Raw genomic sequence first — 6,841 nt, forward strand, 5'->3', positions numbered from 1 at the left:
ATCCATCCATCGGGGTCACCTCCATTGAAAAGTGGCATTTCCAACCAGTGTCTGTAGATTCTGATCTCCAGCCACCCTCGACCCCCTTCGTTTTAGCTTGCCTCCCACCCACCTCGGGCATTGCCTTCGAGTCACCTCCCCTAGGTGATTGTTCTCCCCACTTCTCCTTGTTCTTCCTTTCTCGTTGTTGCTCCTCCCACCTCACTCATCCATTGAAATTGTTCCAATGAGGAAGCAACATTCTTCTCCACTGATCGAATTTCACTTCTCATGGCATCCATGACTAATTGTACGTTATCCAATCCCTTCTCTAAATCTCCCACTTGATCCGTTAAGTTCACCACTAGGATCGCAATGCTCTAATACCAAAATGGTAGAATTCTAAGAATTGGAAGATAGTTTGATTCAATAATCAAGAGTTCCAAACCAATTACAACTGAAAAAGAAAGAAAACAATGCAATTCGAGATGCCCTTAATCTCTCCTACTTTCTGAAAAATTCTTCCCCCCTCCCTCACCTCCTCCACCTCTTTTTTATTCCTTATTCTCTAATGGAATTAGAATCTGCACATGCAGGTTGTTACATAACCTTGCAATTCCTGTTCTACCCCTCCTCTAATAGGCTAGTTGTTACAACCACTAGCCTAATTTCCCTAATTCTCAAACTATCCTTGATTCCTTGGACTTCTTTGGTATGTCCAGTGAATTGGTGGTCTATCAGTGTCCAGCTTCATCGTGGGCCAATAGAAGCCTTGGCGAAGTGCCTTTTGAGCCAAGGATAGCCCCGTGGCATGATTTCCACAGTGACTTGCATGGATTTCCCTGAGTATCGTTTGGCAATCAGGGTTATCGAGGCATCTTAACAACGGGGTAGTATATCCTCTTTTGTAGAGCATATCATCATGAAGGTAGTATCTGGTCACTCGAGCTCCCACACGATAGGTCTTTATTCTGTCATCTGGTAACCTTTCCTCTTGTAGGTAGTCAATAATGGGCTTCATCCATGAATATGGGGCCACCGTTACTACTAGAACCTCGCCTTGATTCTCCGTGCTTAGTGTTGCTAGGAACTCTACCAGAATGGCTTTTAAGGAATCCGCATCACGAGCTGATGCTAGGCGAGCTAGAGCGTCGACGTGTGAATTTTGGTTCCTTGGTACCTAGCTCACCTCGCACCTCTCAAAGGTGCACATTAAGTCCTGAACTTTCTGAACGTAGGTCACCATCTTCGAGCCTTTTTCTTGATATTCACCTCGTATTTGACATACCATGAGTTGAGAGTCACTGAAGACCATCAACCGTTCTGCTTTCACTTCCTTTGCCAAGCATTGTCATGCCAATAGTGCTTCATACTTTGCTTCATTGTTGATCGCTTTAAACCCGAACCTCAATGCGTATGGAATCTTGTACCCCTCCGGGCTTATCAAGAGTACCCTAGCTCCAACTTCAGCTCTAGCTCCATGCTCGCTGGAAGATCCATTAACATATAACTCCCAGATCGGACTCTCTGAAGACTTAGGCTCTTTTCTGTTGGCTCCGTGAACTCAGCAATAAATTCTTCCAGCACTTGTCCTTTTATGAATGACCTTGGTTTATATTATATGTCGAACTAAGCGAGCTCGATGGCTCACTTGAGTATCCATCTTGATGAGTTGGGCTTCTGCAGGACTTGTTTTAGAGGGTATTTTGTCAACACATCAATCCGATGGGCTCGGAAGTAAGGGCACAGCTTCCTCGACGCCACCACCAAACAGTAGGCGAGCTTCTCCATTGGGGTATATCTGGTTTCTGCATCTAACAATCTGTGACTTATATAGTATACTGGATACTGTATCCTGTCTTCTTCTTGGACTAGCACGGCGCTGATAGCGTATTAAGAAACTCCCAAGTAGGTGATTAGCTTATCTCCTTCTTTTGGCTTGGACATAAGCAGGGCTTGCCTCATATACTCTTTCAGCTGCTGGAAGGCAACCTCGCATTCTTCCATCCACTGGAAATTTCTAGCTTGCTTCATCATATTAAAGAATGAAATACATTTATTTGAGGCATTGGAGATAAACCTGCTGAGGGCGGTGATCTGACCATCAAGGCTCTACACCTCTTTTTTCTTGGTCGGCGACCTCATATAAAGCAGAGCTCGGATCTTTTTGGGGTTTGCCAGGATCCCCATCTCGTTCACCATGAAGCCCAAGAACTTTCCAGAAGCAACACCGAATGTGCACTTGAGCGAATTTAGCTTCATCTGATATTTCCTCAAGATCTGGAACATTTCTCCCAGGTCGCGAACATGGTCGTCCACTTGCTGGGACTTTACTAGCATATCATCCACATAGACTTCCATGATTCCTCCGATCAGATCCCTGAACATCACATTAACTAGACGTTGGTAGGTCGCTCCAGCATTCTTTAATCCGAAAGGCATTACCTTGTAATGGTATAACCCTCGATCTGTAATAAACGAGGTGTGCTTCTCATCCTCGGGTTTCATTGGAATCTGGTTATACCCTGAATAAGCGTCCATGAAGCTGAGGAACTGGTGATCGGTCGTTGCATCCATGAGCTGGACTATTCTGAGCAGAGGAAAACTATCTTTTATGTAGGCTTTATTTAGGTCGGTGAAGTCCACGCAGGTCCTCCACTTCCCATTCTTCTTTTTCACCAAAATTGGATTAGCTACCCAGACCGGGTAATGGGCTTCTCTGATGAATTTGTTCTCCAACAGTTTACCCACTTCTTCTTTCAAGGCCGCATAATGCTTTGTAGTCATAGACCTTCTCTTCTGGTAGACCGGTTTGTGGTCAGAATCTATGTTGAGAATGTGCATCATCATATCCGGATCTATCCCCACCATATTTTTGTGGTTCCAGGCGAACACATCTAGGTTTGCTTTAAGAAAGTCGATCAATTGAGTCTTTACTTCAGGAACAAGGTCCTTACCTAGCTTAAGACACCTTTCGGCATCAGTGCTACTAACCACAACATCTTCCAGCTCGCCTACAGGGCCTGCTGCTCGGTCACAATCCATATCGCGTGGATCCAGGTCGTGACTGACTCCTTTCTAGCTTACGCCTTGCGATCCTCCTCGTGAGACAATGTCGACTTTCTTTCCATTGAATCCCATTTTCAAAGCCTTCTCGTAACACCGTCTCGTTGAATATTGTTGGCCTTTAATACATCCAGTCCTGTTCAGAGTTGGGAATTTGGCGGTCAATGCTTTTGTCGAGATGACCAAATTCAAGTCGTTCATTACGGATCTCCCCATGACAACATTATACGCCAAAAGGGAGATGATGACCAAGAAGTTCGTCATTATAGTTGCTTAGCGGTCTGAGTCCCCAATTGTAAGTGGGAGGCTGATGCATCCTATGGGGATCACCGCATCTCCAGTAAATCCATAAAGTGGCTTTAGGGATGCCTTTAGTTGCTCCAACTCTAGGCTTATTTGGTCGAAGCATCCTTTATACATCACATTTATCGAGCTGCCTGTGTCAACTATAATCCTTCGCACTTCAACGTTTCTAATTCGAGCTTCGACCACAAGAGCATCATTGTGGGGCCAATGCACCTCTCTCGTATCCTCATCTGAAAAAATGATGTCACTGGGGTTGTTCTGGCTTTCTTTGGCGGCATTCCATGTTCACTATACCCGGCAAGTAAGAGGTGACTGGTTTGCCACACATAACGTTCGTGCGACCTATTAGAGGTCCCTGCAATATGAGGCCTACCATGAATAGTGAAGATAGTTCTTACCGCATGTGCCCGGTCTTGCTCGGGAGCTTGGCGAGGTTCCGGTTGGGCAGGATGCTGGGGCTGTTGATCCCTCGGCCGCACCACATAATTCACGCAAGTGACCTTTCATGATCAGCTCCTTAATCGCATCCTTCAATGCCCAACACTCAAAGGTGTTGTGTCTTGCCTCGTTGTGGTAAGCGTAGAACTTATATATCCCTGTTCCTATACCTATCGGGGGTCCTTATGGGACTAGGCCTCCTAAAATTTTCCTTCCCCTTCTCAACAGCGAAGATCCTATCTTGCGTGTCTGACAGGACACTATAGTTCTCATAGCGACCTTGATGTAGAGGTCGCTCACTTCTCTACTCATTTCTTACTTTTTTAGCGACCTGGTCATTGGGATTTCGGCCTTGGCCTCCTTTATCACGGTCGTCATTGCCCTACTTCTTACTCTGGTTATTGCTCCCATCTGTATCTTTTTGGTTGCTGGGCTTCTTCAAGCCAAAAGTTTCCTCCCACCTGATCTCTTTCGCAGCTCGCTCATAGAATTTACCCAAGTCCCTGACATGGGACTTATAAATGCTCTCATAGGGCTTTTCGTCTTTTCGAAATCCTGCGGATATCGCCATCAAAATACTCTCGTCTGAGGGGCTCTCAACATTGTTGACCTCGCGTCTGAATCTCTTTATGTATTCCTTCAAAGATTCATTAGATTGCTGGAAAATTGTAGCGAGATGACATATTGGAGTGAGCTGCCTCCGTAGCGACCTATATTGGTTGATAAGCCTTCTTTGGCTTTCTTCCCAGCTACAAATACAACTGGGGGGGGGGGGGGAGGCTTCTTAACCATATCCGAGGTATATCCTCTAAGGTTGCGGGGAATGCCCAACATTTGGCTAGCGAACTTGAAGTCTGCAGGTCCATTTGGATGTTAAAGGCATCTAGATGGTCGCAGGGGTCACCATCTCTATTGTATTGATGGATGTTTGGGGCCTTAAATGTGCGGGGTAGAGGTTCCTGTTCTATTTCTCTTGAGAATGGGGTCCTTTCATAACGTTCTCCCTTCCGATCACGAGCTCTATGTCACACCTCCGATTGTTGGACCCTTTGCAATAACTCCTCAACAGTTGGATTTTGGTCCAAAGATTGCCCGGGGGGAGATCGCCTTTCCCATCTGCTACCTCGATCTGGCGAATAGCGAGCTTTAGGCTAATGTCGTCTCCTATTCCTTGGTGAGTTATAATGAGTGGTGCGACCTGGGTTGATCCTAGCCGAGTTCTCTCCTGGGCGTGGATTCCCATGTCGTCAGCTCCCTTCATGAACCTCATCACGGCGGTCTTCATAATGATTTGCTCTCGTTCTCGGGTTTGTGGGGTCAGCTTCCAGTCTCTTTCCTCGATATCGTCGTTCCTCCAATCTCCCGAACCGTGAGTTCGAGGAATGCACAGATCCAGCTCGCTGTGATATTCCTTTACCTTCCCTTTCATCTGGAGCGAGTCTTTAATCTCGAGGTTGTGAGATGCCTCTTGGTGGTGTAACCTCCACCCGATTTTGTACGACCTGGACTTGCATTTGGGCCAACATCCTAACTACATCCGCGAGCTGTTTGACTATATTCTCCAATGCCTTTTGACGTTGTTGCCAGGTTTGAACTGCCTCTGTCCTCGGAACAGGGTTCCCTAACTGACAAGGAACCCACGAGAGGATCCCTGAGATCATTCCAGTCAATGGGGGAATGGAAACGGCTGCAGCGGTCACGACCGCACCCCCTACAAGTAGAATTTCCTGTGGCCAATTAGCATGATCTTCAGGTTGATTGGGCGCCACTTCTGAACTTCTTGTATGTCTCCCCATTTCCATTGACGTTGATCAGAACGGGCCCTCCTTTTAGCACTAAAATGTCGACGTTCAAAAATGGTTGACCGAGTTTCGTCGACCTGTACTAACCCAGTAATCACGAATATGAGGGGAAGAGAACAATAACACCATTAACAAGCAATCGCAAGAGTTTTTTAAGTGGTTCAACCAGAATAAGACCTAGTTCACGACTGTTCTCTGATCACTTTTGTAGAGCAACAGTATGTATTTTTTATCATGCCCATACAATAGCTCTTGATCCCCTATTTATAGTGTGGGATATAGATAATTTACACAAAGTTAAATGTGGTGGGGCCACCTCGTGAGGGACAAAGTGCCCTTCTTATCTCCTTAAAATGGGGAGTAAAAGTTTCGTACCATGTGGGGTCTGGCTTTGCACGGATAAGGACAGGTAGACATTAGATCCGGTTATTTTGTTTCGTGGTCTTCTTTGTGAGCTAATCAGGTTAATCAGTGAGTTAGAGCCATCGTCGAGAGCTTGCTTGCTATTGTAATCGGAGCTCGTGCTTTAGCAATTATGTGACATCGCATAATCGTCTTCATTCTTGGGTCCGTTTTACTCCCAGAGGTTGGGCTTTATCATTGGACTACTCCCAGCCCAAAGCAATCCTGTTAATAACCCAAGGCGGTTCAAGAAATGCCAGCAACAGGTATCACTTGATGTGAAATAAATCAAACATAAATAAATTTTCTCACACTCACACAAGATTAAAATCAATTATACACAAATTTCACATATTCAACAAATTATTTATATCCATGTACCAAAAAGATGCTCAATTCCCTGCATAACAGTTGCGTTATAAAAGAGATATATTATATTATTCTCAACCCTATGGTACCAAAACCTCATTAAGATTTCTCCCCAATTGTACCTTAATTAATTTGTTTTGGTAATATGTAATCAAATACATGACTGTATTTATAAAGAGAATAAAATATGTTATGTTATGAGCAAAATACATATTTTAATCATTATATTTGTATATTTTTTTATTTAGACATTCGAATTTTTTGTTATTTCAAAAACATTCCCAAACTTACAATGTCGAGTCAATTGTATTCCTGAACTTTTTATTGTTTTAGGTACACCCCTAAATTTATTATTTTCAACAAATTTGTCAAGATATGTAATTTATTCAAAATTGTATAGTTTAAGAGTGTAATTGAAATAATAAAAAATTCAGAAATGTAATTGACTTAAAATTACATAGTTTATAGGTATTTTTGAA

This window comes from Diospyros lotus, chromosome 15 (genome assembly GCF_014633365.1).
Source record: "Diospyros lotus cultivar Yz01 chromosome 15, ASM1463336v1, whole genome shotgun sequence".
NCBI lineage: Eukaryota > Viridiplantae > Streptophyta > Magnoliopsida > Ericales > Ebenaceae > Diospyros > Diospyros lotus.